This window comes from Fukomys damarensis, unplaced genomic scaffold (genome assembly GCF_012274545.1).
Source record: "Fukomys damarensis isolate Sample0158 unplaced genomic scaffold, DMR_v1.0_HiC HiC_scaffold_24, whole genome shotgun sequence".
Lineage (NCBI taxonomy): Eukaryota > Metazoa > Chordata > Mammalia > Rodentia > Bathyergidae > Fukomys > Fukomys damarensis.
In genome coordinates this window covers 5475774-5496580 of record NW_022900936.1, presented here as the reverse complement: position 1 = coordinate 5496580, position 20807 = coordinate 5475774, and the positions used below count along the sequence as shown (strand labels likewise).

At 48.4% G+C, this 20807-nt stretch overlaps 1 protein-coding gene and 1 long non-coding RNA gene across 3 annotated transcripts in view; both read right to left on the bottom strand.

Moving 5' to 3' along the window:
• The window catches only part of LOC109118439, a 2503-nt gene extending 1003 nt beyond the window's left edge, over positions 1-1500 (bottom strand). The window contains exons 1-2 of the long non-coding RNA XR_002025747.1: positions 1372-1500; positions 631-739 (exon numbers count right to left, since the gene is read on the bottom strand). This is a non-coding gene — a long non-coding RNA (uncharacterized LOC109118439). The remainder of the gene's footprint in view (positions 1-630; positions 740-1371) is intronic.
• Positions 1-20807, bottom strand: part of Erg (ETS transcription factor ERG) — a 213808-nt gene that overhangs the window by 118836 nt on the left and 74165 nt on the right. The window lies entirely within an intron of this gene.

The following is a 20807-nucleotide window of genomic DNA, read 5'->3' as shown; positions in this document are numbered from 1 at the left end:
TTTTTTTTTTTTTTTTTTTGGTACCGGGGATTAAACTCAGGTCCTTGCACTTGCAAGGCAGGCCACCAAACCACTGAGCTAAATCCCCAGCCCTGTCTCCTCCTTTTAAATGAGAAAATAAACATTCCTATAACCACACATATACAAAAGTAGCGAACCTCTTTCTCCGATGGCAACTTTTCTCATGTTGGAAAAGAAGAAAGGAAAATCAGAGCAGGAAGCAAGGCTCTACTGAGCACCGTGGAGGTGGCTTGGAGAAAATCCTTCAAAGGCACAGGAAACCCCTGCTTCACCTGTGGCTGCAGTCTCTTTGGCACAGAACACGGTGACAGCATCGTAACAGTGATGCTGATGTTGGAAAAACACTCGTGGGAAAATAGGCAGGATGGTGTAAAAACTATGGGAGCAGCAACTGGGGGAACTGTGCTAGGAAAGGTGGGCACCAGTTGTGTGCTGTTTTCAAATTCCTGGAAGAGCTCATTTGCAAAAGAAAGCTAGCTCTGTACCTGTCCTTGCTCCTGGGGCTCCAGCGGGTCCGCCTGAGACCGCTGGGTGGGTAGAAAGAGGCAATTCGGGCCTCACAACCCTGCCAGGACTGCAGAGTGCAGAACTGGCCCGCGCCATGCTAACCTCCTCTCCCCGCACCATCTAGGAGGCGAGGTGTCTCAGAACGCTGACAGCACCCGGGTCCTGCCAGTCCCTTTACGCAGATGGCCACACGCTCAGCATGCTCCAGAGTCTGCATGGAGAGTTGAGGAGGTAAAGTCCTGCAAGAGCTCATGGTCTTTAAAGTCCCATTATGAGGCCGGCTTTCATAGTTCTGTCTGAACAGACAAATCCCCACCCTAGAAACTGCGCGTGGCATTTGGAATCCAGCGCAGAAGGTCAGCAGAGCTTACCATGTGCGGAAGTTGAACTGAAGCCTCACCGGACCTCCCCATCCCCCACCCCAACAATGGCTGGGCTCAGGGGCATGGACGTGAATAAGGAGCACTAGAAACCAGAGCTCTCCCTAATCGGGTGAGTGGCAGGGAGAAGGGGCCTCAGGTCTGGCCTCCTCCAGCAAAGACAAACAGAGAGTATCTGACACGCGTAGCTCACGGGACCCCACTGTCAGGAGGTGGGAAGAGCCTGCCCTAATACATCTGGTGACCAGGGGCGCGGATTCTCTGTGTCAAGGCGTCATTATTCAAAGTGAGACCCTCCCTCCGTGGGGATAATCAGAAACAGCTCGGGAATGAAACAAGCAGTGGGATTCTTAGTCTTAGCTAGGTAAGCCCCGCCTGATGACTTCACTTCGCTTGTGGCCATCTGGGTTTTCCAGGACTCCCTCCCTCCTAGGATCGGAATCCAGGGGAAGGCTAAACTTACCGCTTCAAACAAAGGCTGGAGATCCCTGACACTGGCAAGGAGGGTCTTGTAAACAGGTACACCCCACCTTCCAGGCTGGCCAAAGGCAAAACTCCACTTTGCTTTGGCAGCAGATCCTCATCCTCAAGAGCAAAAGCCTTTAAAATAGAGAGAAAAGCTGACTGTCTTCAGAGATGCAACTTTTTAATTGTTTTCAATATCTGGCTTGGATCTATTAAGGAAATGCCTATTTTCTATGTAGAACAGGGGCAGACAGATCTCGAGAGATTAAAAAATCATGTTCTTGTGGTTTTCTTTTAAAAGCTGCAAATTTGAATCCAATTTTTAAAATCATGGCACAGAGACAAACTGAGAATGAACAAAGATGGGAAAAATGACCGTGCCCCTCTGCAGTCAGGAGCAGCCTGGATGTGTATGTTTCCAATTATAGCCACCACGGCCCAGCGAGCTGCAGGAGAGAAACACAGATGGAGCCGTGCAGTGTGCTGTACAGAACCTGGCCCAGGAAAACGTCACAAAAATCTGTCTTTCAATTAAAGCAACTATAGGGCTCATTCAGTGCATTTCAAGAAAGAAAAAAAAAAACCTGTGAAAGAAAACTTGTGTGATTTCTCTCTTGCCTCCTTAAAGTCACTTGTTTGGTGCAAGAATGCACATTTAGTGTTTTCTTGGTTGCTTTTAAAACAACTGTGGTTCACAGAGAGAATGAGAGTAAATGAGAGAGCAAAAGAACGCTCGGGCCTCAGCTGACCTGAAGTAACAAAGGCTCCCGAGGAGACCCAGTTCCTAGTATGCGCAGGTGCAGACCAACAGCCGGTGATAATTGAACACGTAGAGGTTTTAACAAGATAAATGGTTATGTGAGTCAAGGACGCTAATTTCTGACTTCATTTGAGCTGCAAGAAAAAATATACTGACTATAGATACACACACAGCAAGAACAGCAGCTTCCATTCCCACTGGCTGATGGAAAATAATTTCTGAGGCTGAAGGTTATTTCATGAATCCAGAAGAAAGCTTGGCTCCTCATGTTGTACCTTCATCCAAAATAATTCTGGTTTGAAACAGGTGTTCTTTGCCTGGGACTTTATAGGTGGAGCTGGAGTATCTGGAAGCACTTTGGATCCAGCATGAGGCAAAAAACAAGGGGAAACTACAGTCTCTGGCTTCCTCAGTCCCATGCCCAGAGGTGCCTGAGCTGAGAACGAATGGATCTTTGAAGAGACTGAGGTTTTGATAACACTGACCCTTCCGACTCCCCGTACCTCAGGTATGATCACCCCATGTTCTCATGGTGATGTATGAGCGAGGTAGACACAAAAGAAATATAAAGCAGTTGAACATTAAATTACACCATTGGCCCAACAAGCCTCCCAGTTCTCTATCAGTCAATTAACTACGGATTCTAGAGACGTTGGGTCCAAAAAAGAATGACTTGGAGGGTCCTAGTCCTTTTCCTCTCTGTGTCCCCGCACCTGGAAATCAGCAAAATGCTTGTTGCATCAAAATGAAGTCATTCACTTTGAGATTTCAGAATTCTAAATTAAAGAATACACAAAATAAAGACTCATTAAACTCAGGGCAGACACCTAAACAAGGTCGCAGAATCCTTTTCTCCAGAAACATTTCCAAGCAGGATATACAGAGATCCGCCCCAGGGATTTGAACTCTAGGCAGCACATGGCCGGGACTTGGGATGTACAACCCAGCATTCCGACTGGAGGATTCTAGACCGCGCCTCTGCTTCTCCACATAAGCCAGCCATCCTCCCGTGGAAATACAAAGACAGCTGCCCATATAAAAATGCATCGCTTTTTATTTTAGCTTCTTTGTATCAAACTCAAAGAAGCCTCTCATAAAATGATCAAAGACTTTTTAGCGGTTCTTGCAAATGTACATCCCGGCAGCAGTGGCCCCACTTCAATGCTTTTCTGTGAATCCTCTGAAAATGAAGGTTTGGAAGATGCTTGCCAATGGAATCCTGTGCCTCACAGCTATAATATTTTCTAAAAGGCACTCACTTTAAATTAATATATTTGGCCAGACATCTGTATTAAAATTTTGTTATTTTTTCAGTTATAATGGTTGCCTGTCTTCTTCAAAACTCTGCGCAGTTATTGCTTCTCTCTTGCCTGGGGTACATCATGTGTTTTTCATCTGAGTGCAATGCATCGCAATACCTCATTAAAACAAACACCCGGGCTAAACCAAAGTCTTCGTATCACGCCACGAGGGCGTCAGCGAACTCAGGAAGTTTCAGAGCCTCGTAACTCACTGCAAACCGCCCTCAGACCAGCTGCTCAACTGATATTTAACTGTGCTGGGTGATGTCACAGTATCCATGCTCTTAAAACCTCCTGCCTTTGGAAAGTGCATACATATGTACATGTGTGAGTGTATATATATATTTTTTTTGTTTTCAAGCATTAAACCAGGGAGTGATGGTGTACATGAAGCCATTTTTTCCCTATACAAGAATCTCCCGGCCCAAACACCCCCACCACCACCACAAGCACACACCACGTTGCTTATACTTTGTCAGGCAACAAGGAGTCCTAGGAAATCATGTGCAAAAAACCCCCAAAGAAGCCCTTGCATGTGCCCTCTCCTGCTGGACAGCTCCTCTGCTCAGGAATCCCTGGGCCAGAGGCGCCCTTGGGGCTGCTGGGACTCGGCCTCTGCTCTCAAGCCCGGCATTGCTCCCCGACTCATATTAACCTTGCTTTGAGCCACCGGGTCTTGTCTAGAGAAGAGCAATTTGTAATTCTCTGTTAATCCTACATCTTTTTCTCTTCAGGTTTGAGAGAGGAAGTTGCTTTGGACATCTCAGCAAGGTCCCTGTGGCCAAAAGAACACCCTTAAATTAAGTTAGGCACACACACTTAAATACCACGTGGTTTCTCTTACAGGAGAAGCCCAAAGTATAAATAAAGAGCAGCATAAAAGAGAAACGACAGGAGGTAGGGAGAGCGATCTTTTGAAAAGGGAAAGAGGAAAGGGGCCGGGGATTTAACTCAGTGGTTCTGCCAACTGCTCCCCAAGCGCAAGGTCCCAAGTTCGATTCCTGGAACCCAAAACAAAAGACCTATCAGGAAGAGCACCTGACTTTCATGTTGGGCCGGGGATTTAGCTCAGTGGTTCCACCGCCTGCCTTGCAAGCACAAGGACCTGAGTTTGATCCCCAGGACCAAAAAATTAGAAAATAAGAGGAGGAGCAAGAGACGGAGGGAAAGAGGAGGGGAAGAGGGGAAGCGGGTGAAAAGGGAGCTGAGATGCATCCGAGCCCCAGCTCCATGGGAGGAGCGCAAACACTGCGCACTGCAAACACGTGCTAATAAAAACTAATATCGGCAAACAGTCCGCAAAAGGACACCTGGCTCAGAGAGTGCTTCAAAGCCGTGCACGGGAACCCTTGCACCTGACCACTTAGCCTGCTTTCCAATGACTTCTGAAGTTACCGACTGATGAGGAAAGCGCCACACACACTCATCTTTCCATAAGTGTTCTTGGACCTCACATCCATAGCGATGGACGTTAGTAAAACAAAACAAAACAAAACAAAACAGTGCCGGGTGAGGATATGGAGAAACTGAAATCTCCATGCACCTCGAGCAGCAGTGCGACATGGAGCAGCCTCTATAAGAAACTCTACAGTCGTTCCTCCAAGACTTAAAAACAGAATTACGGCGGAATCAAGCAAGTCCACGTCGAGCACACGCTCACAGGATCTGAAAGCAGGACCTCAGAGAGGTGCGTTCAGCATCACTCGCAACGCCCAGAAGGCGGAGGCCATCCGTCCAGGCGTCCACGATGCCGGAAGGGATCAAAGCCACATGGCGCATCCGTGCAGTGAAACCTGACGTCAGCCCCAAAGGAGGGGCGACTCTGACGTGAGCTGCGGTGGGGATGAACGCTGAGGACACCGTGCTAAGTGAGAGAGGCAGCCACAGCAAGGCCAACGCTGTGCAATTCCACCCCCAGGCGCTGAGAGCCGTGGCTCCGAGCGACCAGAAGTAGATTGTGCAGCTTAGAGAGCCGGGTGAGGATGATCAGGTACAGAGCGCCAGCTTTGCCAGATGAAAAGATCCTCGAGATCAGTTGTACCTCGCTGCTGAAACGTGCAGCGGTTAAGAGAAAGCCTTTGATGTTATCTGTATTCATAATACATAGCAGTGCTATGGAGCTTAAAATGATTAAGGTGATAACTTTTATGTCTGGTGCATTTTAGCACAATTAACAATTTTTGAAAAGCTCCTGATAATAGTACCTGCCACACCTCAGATCCACTTGGTGTCTTACATTGCAGAGGATTTGATGGCTTTCAGGCTCCCGGTCCTTATATTCCTATTGATTCCTTCTTTCACAAAGCAATTTTACAGAAAACCCACTATGGACTGGGCCATGTGCCAGGCAGCCTGGAAGACACAAAGATGAATCCGCCATGTGCCCTACATGTAAAGACCTCACCAGCCAGGCATGGTGGTGCACACCTGTAATCCCAGCACTTGGAGAGGCTGAGGCAGGAGGATCGCTGTGAGTTCAAGACCAGCCTGGGTTACATAGTGAGTTCCAGGTCAGTCTCAGCTACATAGTGAGACCGTCTCAAAACAAATAAACAAAAGAACTAGGCTCCCCCAGAAGCATGCTAACTCCCTCAGGGAACACACCTGCCACAACCTGAATACTTTTCACCGGCATCCACCTGTGCAGGGCTCCACACCACCTCTCACATCAGCAGGAGGACCAGGTTCCCAACTCATGAACCAGTAAGGACACATCACGTTGTACCAGTGGCACAGCAGCCCCGGGTGGAATACTGTACTGCAAAGTTAGCCCTCAAGACTAACTTCTACGCAGGGGCTGGGGACACTGCATGGCCATCAATCTACATCCCTGCTTAGGGACCAAACAGGAGAGCTGGTCATGAGTCACGGAGGAGGAGCCACTGCAAGGGCAGCCCACACACTCACTGCGGCTGTCTCCTGGCCTCGAGTCCTCTCCATCTTTGTCTGTCTACCGTGCAATGCCACCCGACCTCCCGTCCCAGCTTCACCCTCTGCAGTAAGTCTCCCCTGGACTGCCAGTGCGCGCTCAGTTACCTTCCTAGGTGGGCAGCCGGCAGTGCTGCAGGGAGGAACACAAGGGCAAAGTCGGTCAGCAGGACTCACGTTCAAACTACCAGGGGGAAGTTGTGCAATTAGCCATGATCAGTCTGTACTTTAGTATGCAAAATTGATTTGGCTGAAATTATTTCCACTCTGAAATTCCTTTCTGCAAGTTAAGTCTTTTTTAAAAAAAAAAAAAAAAAAAAAAAAAAAAAAAAAAAAAAAAAAAAAAGAAAGAAAAATAAAACGGGGAGTTTTGTGAATAGAAAATCTTAAAACTGCATGTATAAGACAAAAGTAAAATGTAGAAAGTGTCCTTGAGTGGACGTGGCTGCTCCTCCTCCCAAAGTGGCAGGGCTGTGTCCAAAGTGACCAAGGGGTCTGGAGAGAAACAGGCTTCCACGAGGCCCAGCTGCACCGAGAGAGGCACCTCAGGGGCACAAGTCCAGGCATCCGGACACCCCCCCACCCCCCACCCCCCCGCTGCAGTCTGCCCCGGGCTCAGTGACTCCGGCAGGCGGTGCTCCGCGGTTCACACGGAGCCAGGCGACCTCGCCCAACCGGGCAGCCCTGTGCTCTCCGCACTTGGCCAGGTGCACTGCAGGGACAGAGGCACCTGCAAGCCAGGGCTCGTGGGGGGGCTCTTGTTCAAGCTCTGTGGAAGAGCATGTGACACCAGGAGAGCTGCTAACCTACTGCGAGCTCAGGTCCGTTTTCTGTTCTGCAAGAGACTGAGCTCCTTTCACGGGCACAAATCTTTACTCCCAGGAACCTCGCCGGGACCCCTGGGGACCAGGACAGCGGAGTCGCCTCCTGGGCGGGAGTAGATAGCAGTACTAAGAGGTCAACCCTGCTACGAAACAGGATCTAAAACAGAAGCCAAGAATGCACAGCGCTGCGAGGCACCACCGCTTCCGTGAGCCAGGAGCTCCACCTCCATTTAAGCTCCCGGATCATCTCCCACACCAAAGAGGCCTCCCCAGCACGAATTCCGCACCTGCACCGTCCACACGGCGGCCACTCAGCCTGCGTGGCTCCGGCCCACGTGCAAGGTGAGTGTCCGAGGTGAGGTGCGCTGTGAGCGAAAAGCACACAGCAGATGCAGAAGCCACGGTGCAAAGACTCAGTGAAATACCTCGTCCATCATGTTGACACTGACTGTTTTGCTCGAAATGTTTACTTTTCAATTATCATGTGTTTACAATCCTTAATAGTTAAATTCATCTTGGGCAGTTGGTACATTCACATATACATCGTGATTCTTATTTCCCCTTCTGCTCCTCCCTCCCCGACCTCCCCCAACCCCTACACCTCTCTTTACCTCCTAAAGTCTCCTTCCCTGTTTCCTACCAGCTCCCTTTTATTTTTCCCTTTAAAGTATTTAGACTGTAGGTTATGTGCTGAAAGGTCTCTATGTGGGGTATGCCGGGTTTCCCAGATAGATACTGAGAACATATTTAAAATATTTTTAAAAATATGACCGAAGTAAGTTTCACCTACTTCTTTTTTGTTTTTTGCTTTTTTAATGTGACTACCAGAAAATGTAAACTTGCATTGCGAGTTCATGCTCTATTTTGAGCATGGATTGACATACTTCTGGATTGACAAATACAACTTTTGAGTTGTTCTGCAGCGTGGGAGGATAGAAAGAAATGAATATGTACAGCCCAAAAAAGTAGAAAATGAAAGGTAATTAGGAATCATGGCTGAAGGGAGAAAACAAAAGCTAACTAGAAATCATCAGTGAATTTCTGGACAGGTCCTTTGAGAGCACATTCCTAACCCCGTGAGCCCTGGACCGTACCCGCTGACTTTGTCAGTGAGTCTCGTGCCTCATCACAGACAGGCAAAGAGAGGTCCCTGCTCATCTCCAAGGGCAGCCACAGGTTGCAGAGTCAGCTAGGAATGTGGGTGGGGACACACTGTCACCTGGTCCCCTCCTGTCCTTATCTGACTCTAGGTGTGAAGTGTAAAATCGCTTCCCGGTCACATCATTTTATAAAACAACATGAAAAAATACTTGGTTTCCTATTGCTGTTTTATTCACAGGTAAAATTCCTAAAACATGCAATTGACCATCTTATTTATTTTGATATTGACTTTTTGTTAATTTTTACTAACGGTATATTTTAGTTGATAGTAATTGTATATATTATGAGGTACAGTGTGGCATTTCAATACATGTATACAGCGTGTAATGGCCAGGTCAATTAGCTGCCAAATCTATCACATCTGTCACTGTTTTGTGAAATTAACTGCTTTCTGGTGAGCAGTTCAGTGGCACCTAGCAGTTTCACCTTCTCTGAACACCACCTTCTCTGCCCAGTTCCAGATGTTTCCATTGCCCCAAGAAGAAATCCAAACCCATTCCTCATTCTACAGGGTCCTGGTCTGACCTGCCCTGATAGGGGCTAAAATATAAATAAAATGATTTGTGAACTATAAACCCCTAGTGAGCAAATTATTCAATTCACTCTCAAAATCCTGACACCAACACCTCACCCAGAAGGCAGTGGGAGATGGGGACAAGAACATCCCCTCCAGCCCTGCACTGGGTGGAATGAAAGCCCCCACAGGGGTCCAGCCGGGTGACAGTCGCCCCAGTCATCAGTGGGGCTCAGGAGTCCCATCACACTCGGACGGACACACAGCACCCTGTCTCCCAAGCTGCCCCCTGGTCCCTGCTAGGAATGAGCTGCTTGTGAGTGCAGGCTTCTCAGTTCTCCTCGGGAAGGGTTTGCCCCAGGTGAGCCTCCAACCGGCTCTACGTGGGGGACACCTGGGTGGGGCGGAGGCGGAACCCACCAAGGAGGAGTCAGACAGTCCCTGGGGGCTGACGACACAGCAGAATTCATCAGGAAAGCAGCCTCTGGCCCTGGGCCCTGGCAGGGTAAGGTTGTCCCTTTCTTTAGCTCTACCATCAAGATGTTGGTGGCTGTGAAAAGGCTGGAGCGGGACAAAGAGAAGCCGGGAGTGTGTACCCCTCACATTTCGCTGGACCTGACCTCAACAGCGAGTGGTAAGCCCACCACTGTCTGTCTGTCCTGCTTTCCTTTACAGGGCTTTAAACTGCTGTCGAACCCATCTGGACAAAAGATGCCAGCCAATTATAAGGGCTTACAACTCTTTTATGGCCCCCGAGCTCTCTGAGGCGTGCCCCGACATGCCCGTGTGTTTCTGTTTAAGATGCTTCACTCAAATCGGATCTGAGGAACGATCAGATGATCCAACCACAATTACCTGGGCAACAATCCTCTCAATCACCCCAGTAATCCAAAGAAACCCAAGGCGCAAAGCTGAGCCACCTGCATCACACTGGGGAGAGGAGGGTCTCCCCAGGTCCCTGTATGTTGTTACAGAACAATCGTATTTCGCCTGCACTAGTAGGAAGGGTTTGTTTTGTGCCATGTAAGAGAGGTGATCAAAAAATGTGTTGAATGTTTACTTTTAAAACATTGGAGTGAAAGATACATTGTCAAGAAAGACAGAACAAAGTGTTTGAAGAGGGGGAAATATTCTGAGGGGCATCAATGGCCATGTGTCTTTTACTCTAATAATATTTTTTACTTGAGCATTTACTATATTTTTGAATACCCCTCACTGACCAAGTATTTATGGCAATTTCTGTCCAATAAAAACATTACTGTGCGTCCTGCTTCATCTTGTTCACCAGATGTGGCACCATGTGGCTTTCTGGCTCTTCCTCAAAGTCAGAATAACCATGAGAGGTACACACTTCAGATTGATGCAGGAAATTAAAGCAGCCACAACAGTGCCAGTAAAGACAGCCAGGAAAGAGGACTCCAGAACCACCTCAGAAAGTCGCAAGAGGGATGCAATGAGTGTGTGCAGGAGGAGGGGCGAGTTTGGAGGGGGATGAATAGCAACGTGACTTTTGCTGTAATAAGTTTCAAAAATGTAAGCATTCAATGAATTTTTCAACCACATCTTGTGTTGCTACTTGCTGGAATAAAAAACGAGCCTTACTTGATTTACCTATCACTAAATTTATATGAAAAAGAAATCACAGCATGAATTTTAATGCAGTACATGGGGCTTAAATAGGATCTTAATTTAAAATTTACTTGTGAATAAATTGAAATGAAAACACTGTCAAATATAGACCAGAAAAACTTTTCTCTCAGATTGATTTAAAGTACAGATCGAATAAATTAAATAATCCATGCATATTTAACAATGGTACTTCCGCAATTCAAATGAATCCATGTGACTCTTAAAAAAAGATATTCTGAAAATATCAATCACTTCAAAGGAAAAACACTAGATGCTGTTAATTCTATAACTTCATTTATAAAGTCATCATAATGTCCTGTAAGTTTTCAACATAAATTACTCAACTTACAGACTTTTCTTTGTGTGCACTTTCCATGGGTTTGTTTATGGCTTCTGCTGCTCCATCTGCAGTGATTTCTCCAGAGACCAAAAGATGTTTATAGGACAGATGACATCATGACCGTGACAGGCGCAATTGTGTTTATATCAATTGGCTTTAGAGGGCCTTCAAAACATAGCTTTAAGAAAATCTCAGTTATTATGTAGCTTAATGTGTTCCCGATGTTTCTAGAGAAACATATTTCTAAAAATATAACAATAGGTTTATTAAAAGAAAATGAACTACACGTCAGGTCTGACTCAGGAATGACTAAATGCATTGTCATTCCAAGGTAATGTGACACTTAAACTGTGAGTACCAATGGAGTGATGGGAGAGAAAACCAAAGGCGTAAGCAGTCCAGGGGGGTCACTCTTCTATGAGAAACAAGAGGGATGCTTTAAGGGAAATATGCCCACAAGCATATACAAAACTTCCTATTACCACTAGAAAATTTATTGCTTCAATTTACTTGCTTAAACCTGTTAAAAGTTTTATGAATGTGCTTCTGCTACTTTCTTTGGATGAAAGAGGTCAAGAGGAATGTACTTCACAGGTGACAGAGTTTCTATTTGAATTAGAGATGTGAGCCCTGCTCTCCACAGCTTGCCCTACTAGCAGGTGGCCCCAGGACCGACTGACCTTTCTGTGGAGCTGAGGTAGCCCTGTCTACACCTTTGCCCACTTCTCCACATTCTGCCCTAGTCTAGATTTATGTGCACTATGTACAATTTGTCTTGGACACCACAGTTCTTTAAACATCTAAAAATGCTTATCACCAGAGCCTTCGAATCTCCTCACCAAATATCACCCTCCCGAGGATGTGATTTTCGATCTTTGCCCTCCTGGCCACATCGAGATAGTCATGATCTACTCGCTGGTGGCCCTGTTGGCCAATCAACCCTACACGTACATGTCAGAAAGAGGGCTGGCACCGGAAGGTAAGAGACGGTCGTTGCTACATAGACTTATGGGCCATGTCGAGTCCCTTCTTTATACTTTTCTATGCTTTTCTATGTCAGTGTGTGTGACTTTTCCAGCCAGGTAACTCAATCATTCATTCCATGGGCCTCACTGAGTACCACAATGGGCAGGAACCACTGTAGGAAGTGAACCCGGAGCTACAAACCGTCTTAGTAAATCCCTTGCCTTCTTGAACACACTCTGTCATTGAAGGATACGTGCATAATAAAAAAAAGTAGGCGTCAAATGAACCGCATGGTAGAGTGGGTTATAACTCTGGGAAGGGGACTGGGGTCAAGTGTGGGAGTGTTATTAAAATGACGGTCAGGGAAGGTTTGCCAGTGAAAGTGACAAAAATCTGAAGATGATGAGGGACTAAGGTATCAAGTACTGGGAGGAACCTTCCATACTGGGGACCAACAAATGCAAAGTCCCTAAGGAGAGGAACACCAGGAACCCCTGTCTGGGTGGAGCAAAGAGGAGGAAATGGATAACTCAAGAAGGAAGAGTCGTTGAATGGCGTGGGGCCGCGACGAGGCCCTGAGCCAGCGTGCAAGTCACTGGGAGCCATGCAGCTTTCAACAGGTCACTCGGGAGGCCTGTGGAGAAGAGAGGGCTAGACAGGAAAAAGAAAGAGTGGGAGGAAGCAGAGGTGGGACCCAGGCACTCACGTCCGGAACCAGCAAGTTGGAAGCCACGGTCCCGTTCCAGATCCCCAAGGAAGCCAAGACCGGCTGCAGAGAACCCAGCCTCGGAACGCAGTCTTACTCCAGCAGACGCAAGAAGTGATTTCACATTTCCTTTCCCAGGGTATCTTATTCTGAGGAACACAGAAGCCCTTAAAGACGAGCCAGCCAGTATGATGAAAATGATTGCACAAGATACACAGCTCAGGCAGGATCTCAACCGATGAGGGCAAAACACGTCTGGCTAAACTTTCTCCCGCCAACCACAGCCTTCTCCCCTTCCACCCTTCCCGCTCTCGCTCACTCACTCACTCTGAAGCCAGCCAGAACCCCCAGCAGAGCCCTTTTCCATGCCTCGCCCTTCTCCCGGACCTCCCTGGCCTCACAGTCCTGATTACCTCCCAGGGCCAGCGGGTGTGCTCTTCCCAGAACCCCGACACCTCTCCCATCCACTCCCCAGAAGGCGGGCCACCCCACTCTGTCCCCTTCTTCATCCCAGGGCCACAGAGCTGAGCACAGCTGCTGAAACTCATGCAACTATACAGGCTGGATCTGCTGCAGATCTCATAATGCTTTTAACTCATCGGGAGTTTACTTCCACTCCTTAACTTTTTCAGTTCATCTCTAATTGGCTTCCTGTGCAATTCCCTACGTGGCTATTGGAAAACTTGCAGTCTCCTATGTCTTACCCAGTCTCCTTTTACTGTGTTCATAGAAACCAACTCTGCTTTTTACCTTGCTGAGAAGAAAGAAGCCATAAAATGTAAGTTCTTTCAATAAGAGAGTCTTTCAGCCAGTGCTCCCTGTAGCTTCACCTGAATTCTCTCCCTTTCCACTCGACTCGAGAGAACCGAGAGCTGTCTCCCGCTCAGATTCTCTAGCAACACAGAGTTGCATATTGCTTCTTTCCAAATTCCACCTCTCCTGGTGCCCTTCAGACAGACTGCCACGGTTCCCTGGACCACCAACCCCTCCACTAGTGGGTGGCCAACCACACAGACTGATCTTTCCATGGAGCTGAAATCTCTCCCTTTCTGAAGCTTTTTCCACTAGCTGTGTTCCGTCTTGGTCCCTCTCGAGTGTCTTTTCCATCTCAGATCTTCCACTCCTATTTCTGTAAAGGGTATTTTCCCTGTGCAGGAAAAAAGTCATCCATCCTAAAAATAAATCATCCTGAAAATCTCCTGGCTCCACCGACGTGTCGCTTTCCTTTGTTCTAGAGCTGAGTGAACCAGGACAGTGACCTCACTCTAAGACAAACGTGATCTAGTCTGGGTCTTCCCCACCTATCTGCAGAGCTATCAACACACCTTGCCGTTTTGCCCACTTTCTCATTATTCACCTGAAGTATGCCTTCTGCTGTGCTTCACTGAGAGAGCTGTCAAGGTGACAACACACGGGCTGGGCCCAGTGCGTGACACCATCCCCGGGCCAGGGCCTCCCAATCTCCCTGGCTCCACCCCATCTCAGGAGCTCCGGTCCACTTGGTGCTAATACCTCTACTCAGTTCCTCCAAGCCCAAGCTCAGGATCCAAATCTCCAGTCTCATCGCTTCTCTTTTCTGTACAACTCCATCCTTCTCTTCCCCCTGAATCTCCTTAGCCTGGAAGTGGCTCCTCCATCCTCGAGGCCTCCTTCCTTGCCTGAGCTGCTTCTCTTCTGTACGCAGCACCGTCTCTCTGCCCATCTCTACAGCCCACATCCTGGCCATCATCTGCCTTTGTTTTACCCCAGTCTCCCCGAAAGGCCCACCGGAGTTCAGATTTCTTTTCTGACCACATCTTCCCATAGTAAATGTTCCGTGCTAGGCCTGAACTTCCTCCACTCATGCAGAAATCCTCTGTGAGGAGCCCTTCTACATAACTTTGGGGGAAATCACGATTAGGGCCGAGTTTTCCTGTCTACAGGCATGTGGAGACATAGCTCCATCTTCATCTCCGGTCACAGCTAAGACTCCGAGGGTCCCGAGATGCTGCGATGCTCCAGGACAGGACCACACCAGCCGGAGACGATCTCCAAGGACCCAAATCTTCATCTGCATTGTTGCTCACTATTCTAGGATTTCTGCTGGCCCCTGAGTGTCTGTTACATCTGTTTCTCCCAGTGCACTGAACTCTCTGTCCCCAGACATCTGTTACATTTTCCCCAGCGTACTAAGCTCTGGGCCTTCCGTCTTTGCTGCTCAGACCAGCACTGATCAGGCCCAAAGCTCAGCTTCTCAAAGTCTCATTTTTCCTGTCTTTCCTGTTTAATAAGTTAATTCGCCTTGTGCTGTCGAGGCTCACAAGACGCCAGGACTTACTGCAGAGGTTCCAGTAACGTCTCCTGTCCCTGTTCCCTGTCCTGTCTGTCTGCTCCGCACACAGCACACCCTTCCCACCCCGGTGCGTGCTCATGCAGTATCCTAGCGGGTACCTGTGCCACATCACGACACGGGGACACACGCCCACAGCCGAGGAGAGTGCATTTTCTTCTTTATGATGCACAGTTCTCCGGGGCTCTGCTCTGGCCACTGAAGCTTTTTTTATCCCAAACCCCACGTCTCCATGAAAAGAAGCATGGTGCGAAGAGCTGGAGCTGGCAGCAAGAGACACCTGGCCCCACCCTGCTCCCGTGCACACCTTCTGGGGCGGTCAGAGGGACCACCCCGGATGCCAAGGAGGACCTTTCCTAGGACCTGGGCTCTCCGTCTCTGTGGACTCCTTCCCTCAGTCAAACATTGGTTGAGAATAAGAATGACATCCGATTGACCCAAGTGTTTCTGGTGTCCGGCAGAATGAATCAATTATAGCTCATTCCTGGTGGGTGGGAGAGCGTATGAAGTGGGCACAGCGCCGCTGACACTCCTTACAAAGGAAATTCCTCTTCTAGACCTTGAAGGGGATTGTGCCTGTCCCAAGGCCGTCCGCCGGTCTGCAGAATTATTTCTTGTAACTTCCTTCGAGATGGATTATGAGCTTAGGCCACAGGAAGAGGGCAGAGTCGAAGGGGTGGCTCCTGGGAAACCTCCTAGGGCCCACGGCCCAGACTGCCCTGGGTAACTTCCAAATCAGTGCACCCTGAAGGGTTAAATGGAGAGCTGTGGACTCTGTGCCATCTTCTTAACCTCAAATGTCCTCACTAAGTATTAAAATCCACTTTCCCATGTATGCACTATGGGTTTATTCCTGCCAAAATATTTGGAACTGGGCTGGAGAAGGAAGAGAGAGCACATTCTGTCTCGCACAATGAGATCCGCATGGCGCCAGTCAGCACAGGCTTGAGCATATGTCTTGTTTGCAAACCCCACTGTCAAGCCATCAAGATGGAGATAGCATGAACTCCCTCTGCGAGTCAGGAGAAAATGCCCTCCGCGAGTCCACCAGGGCGTCTGGACAAGATTCCCCAGAGAGCAGAGCAAAGCGAAGGAGAGCAATGACCTTCTAACCATTAGAAGGCAGCTAGGTCCCAGCGATGCCTGCCACATTGCTGAAACCCAGTCATGATTTGCTGGCTGTCTTAAGTTACTTTTCTCTCGTTTCTGAGACAAAATATCTCACACCCAAGGTTAAAGAAGGAAAGCATTATTTAGCTTACACTCTCTAGAGGTTTCAGACCATAACTGGCTGGCTCCAAGGCAGGACGGCGTGGCAGGCAGGCCTTGCAGAGGAGAAAACAGTTCGTGGTGGACAGAAGGTAGCAAAGCAACAAGGGACCTTAACAGCTTCTTCCTACCCCTTCTTCTTACTCACACCAGTCAGGGCGGGCAGCACTCACACCCTAATCCTAGTGTCCTTGGGCCTAAGCCCACCATGAATCAGTCACAATCAAGATTCAGCCACCTCAGAAAGAGCATGAGGCTGCGGGGCCATCCAAACACAAGCCGTACCACCTGATGTTTTTGTGTTGTTACTGACTTTGTAGAAACTGATTTCCCTTCCATGGGCAAAAATAACAGAGCAGTCATAACCACACAAGTCTACAAAAGAAAGAAGAAGCAATGAGCTTTTCTCACTGCACCCAACAGGTGGACCCCAATCCTCCCCCACCACCAGAATCACAGGACTGCACCAATGTTAATTAGAGACAGCTTTTAATATGTAAGTTCCAAAAGGCACAGATCATTATATAGCCCTGTACACACTGTATAATTAAATAAAATGCATGGACATTAAACAGAAAAATATTTAAGTTTCTAAAATTATACAGTCATTATTTTTCTGCATCATGACTACTTGGTGATAGGATGATATTTTTATCATCTCCCCTTTTCCCCCAAAAAAACTCCAGCTTTTCATTCTCTTCCCCCTCGCCTAAGATCTAGCAAAAAAGAATAGCAGAAAAGATGCAAATGTAATGCTTTGGGAGTTCAATGACAGCAAAAGCTTCACACACACACACACACACACACACACACACACACACCTCTTATGTGTCCCTAGGCCACCTCTGATTACTTAAGGTTGAGGATCCTACCTACTCTCTATGACCTGGCCTTGTACCAAAGGCACCAAAAGATCTAGAATAGATCTCTTTTATTTAAAAAATTGTAACATTACAGTAAGGTCATAAGTATTCATGATTAGTCCAACTTTGAAAGATAGGTTCTAAAACTAATACTGTTTACACACTGCCTTCAGAACCCTAACATTCTCATAGCTGGCTTCCCTTCAACAGAGACCATTCCCATGATTTCTTAACAAGAAGGCCAACTATAAATTTTAGAAACTCCATGTAGGACTTCCTTTCCACATAGGAAGAATCCTTAGAAAATTGTTCTTACAAACCACAAGCAGCACATTTGAAAGAACAGCCATGTCCATGCCCATGCCTGGCTCTCCAGGGTCAGGAGAAGTTCTGTCATGGGGCAGCCTGACAGAACCCGAAGCACAGGGGCATCACCAAGCCACCAGCTTAGAAGCTGCACACGAGGCTACAGCCACAAGCACCCACCGTCCATATTCCAGCTCAGGCTCCCCTCGCATGGATGTGCAGAATGCCTGTCTGTAATTTGTTGCTGAGAGGTGTGTGGAGCCCAGTGTGGACCAGGGATGGCGAACCTCTGGCACGTGTGCCACAGCAACAGCTGTATCACTGAATGCTCCAAAAGGTTCGCCATCACTGGTGTAGACCGTCAGCACTGAGCTGGATTTCCTTCTTTGGCCCATGCACAACAGGAGGACGGGATGAGTGTGGTGGAACAGAAGTTTCATTGTCTGTATATGTTTGTTTTCTGTGGGGGAAAAAAGTATAAAGAAAAATACCAGCAGCAATACAGAAATGAGCGGTTCTGTCGACAGAGCATTCGAGCCCAGGTTTCTCCCAACACGGCCTATGTGCATTGGGTGCTGTGTCCCCCTGGCAGGTGAAGGCCCGGCCCATGCGGGTGAGGGCAGAAGCAAGGCAGGAGGCACAGGCGGTGGTGCAGGGGGAGGAGGCTGCACTGGCTTTGGGTGACACTAATGGGCCTGCCCACTGCGGGGCAGGCAGGTCAGGTCCCCGGGGGGGAAGAGGTAACAGGTGACAGCTGAGGGCCCTAACATCCCGAGGGAGGGGGTCCTAGGGGCCCCCGGGATGCGTTCAGACAGAGCTTGTGAGACACCTGCAGTGCGCACTGCTCCCTGTTCATATATAGAAACCCTAACCCAAGGTCACAGTCCGAGCAAGGGGCCCTGGAGAAGGACTAGGTCAGCAGGATGCAGCCCCTTTGAATAGGATTAGTGCCCTCAGGCAGGGGCCCAGACAGCACTCTCACCCTCTTTCCTTGTGAATGGGCCCAGGAAGGCAGCTGAGAGCCCTCCGTGTAACCCAGCCATCCGAGCCCCTCGCGTGGATTCCAGCTTCCAGATGTGTGAGAAACGCACTGCTCTCATTCCCGGGCTGCCGCTCTAAGGCGCTGTGTCAGAGCAGCCAGCCTGGCAGAGGCAGAGACACAGTGAGGTGCCACAGCGGGCAGTGTCCAGACAACTGAGGGACAGCGGTTATAACCACACCCAGCCAGGGCCAGGGTCACTGCCGTGGGCTCGGGTTCCTGCAAGGTTTGCGACACAAGAAATATGTGGCAGAGAAATCATCAGAGACAGCAGCCAGGGTGGGCAGATGCCTCACAGGCTGAGGGAAATGAAAACCGGTTCCCTGGTGCCCTGGGGATTCCGAAGATGACAAGGAGAGCATTTTCGCCTCAGGTGGATTGAAATGATTATTCACTGACTCTAATGTCACTATTAACATTACTATTCCATCACATTCGCTCACTGAACAGTGCTGGGACAATCATTTATTTCCTTTTTTAAAAAGCTCACTGCAACCTCAGATGGTACACCTAAAAATACAAATGAATTAGAGATTTAAATACTATGTATTGAAAGCACCATAAATAAAAATTTAAAAGCACACCGTTGGGGTTTCTCCTCAGCAGACAGTCAAGGTGAGGGCAGGAACCGAGCACTGCACCTTTCTCACTGAGGTTGCTCAGCCTGAACCGCATCAGAATTTGGGGAAGCAAGGAACTTAAAATAGCTTGGGAGGCTGGAATTTAAGAATTGACTCAGCTTCTCAGTACCTGAAAATAAAGTTGTATATTACCAGCAGGAAGGCATAAGAAAAAGCCATGGGAAATTCCTAAAATATCATTTGAGAAGAGAAGAGCACACAGCCTCCTCCAAGCAGGCAGGAAGGGATATCATGGTAGGAAAATAAATACATTTTTAGGTATACCATCCTAGTCCAGCTCTTTCAATAAATGTAATATATATATATATATATATATATATGTATCCTGGCACTCTAATAAGTAAGATCAGTACTGTACTATTGGTGCAACTCCTACCGGTAACAGTTTTAAGTTTCATTCTTCAAAAGGGTTAAATCACATTCCTTTCTCCCGCGGTCTTATGAAGTGTTTTATTTTTCCAAGGGCATCCAAAAACTGCCAGCCCAAAGGCAAAGGTCAGGAAGCATGAGCCCCAAACAAGACACAGTCTTCCACCCTCCCCAAATCCTCAAATAGTAAAATGTGAAGCGCAGAAATACAGGAGAGGCACCTAGCACATCAGCACGTGCCCACCATTCTGGAACAGCTCTTCCTTGGGAAAGACTTCATCTTCCATCATCTACCCATAGGAAGGTGGCTTGAAGTGACACAAAGTAAGAAGAGAGACAGAAACGGACACTCTCGCCACACACGGAGGGGCGCGCGTAAGGAAGGTAGCGTACGATTTCAGCACATGACGCAGGAACACGGGGACCCGTGTCAAAGAAACGAAGCAGGGATGGAAACGGTCGCCAGCAGCTGAGACGTCAGCACAGAGAAAGTGTACAGACAGACAGCGCCTTTCGTTAAGATGAAAGGGGGCCTCGAAAATGGAGAGCGTGACTAGAACGAGGGAGAGACGGAGACGGCAGGGCACCTCGGGCACCCTGGGCACGGAAGCCATGGGCCCCGGCTTGGAAAGATCAGCAGCGGGGTGAGGGATCCTCTCCTAATTATCCTCTGGCCCCCGAATTCCAAAATCTGGCAGAAGCAGGAGTCTGGGGCCGGAGGGTGGGCGAGGAACACAGAGTAGAGCTGCCTCCGGGGAAGAATCGAAGGCCAATGATGGGACCCAGACTTGGAGGGCAGAGTTTGACAGTGACCGACATGATTTGGATGTTGGCACTTGGGACCTCACTTACCCATGATCGACCCTACCGAAACCCTGGCGGTATTTTAATGTCCACCTGAAATGCAACAGATAACACAACAAATAGGATCGATGTGTATCCAGGGGTATGAGCCCAAGAACAGCCAAACGGTAAGATTAGTTAAAGAGGATTTAAAAAAAAAAAAAGAATCATCTACGCTTTTGTAAAATTCCACTTCCCATTCTGGTGGCGTTTGCCGGTGGTGACACTGCCGCAGCAAGTGGCCCAGCCTAAGCACCAGGTTCACAAGTGGTTTCCTCCTGTGAAAAGCTTTAGGATTCATGAACAACAATGGCAGGACTTCAGAGCAGAAGGTAATTCTGCAAACAATGCTGTAATCTGATTAAGAAGAGTACCACGTCCAGCGGTGCGGGAGGACTCAGACGCACCTCAAGAAAGCTTCCCCCACACAGCCTCCTGCTGCTCAGACAGAGCCAAGCGATGATGCCTGGCACAGGGGCTCCAGAGCCCCCAATGGACAGTCAAGCTGTCCCATCTCTGTCCCAGGCTCTCCCCACCCCATCTTGCTTTTCTGTCACTTTATCCTCTGCTCCATGAGTGCCCCTTCCTTCTCCCATATGCCTCCTGCGTTCTTTTTTTCCTCCTCAGGCCTCCTTCTCCCCTCCCC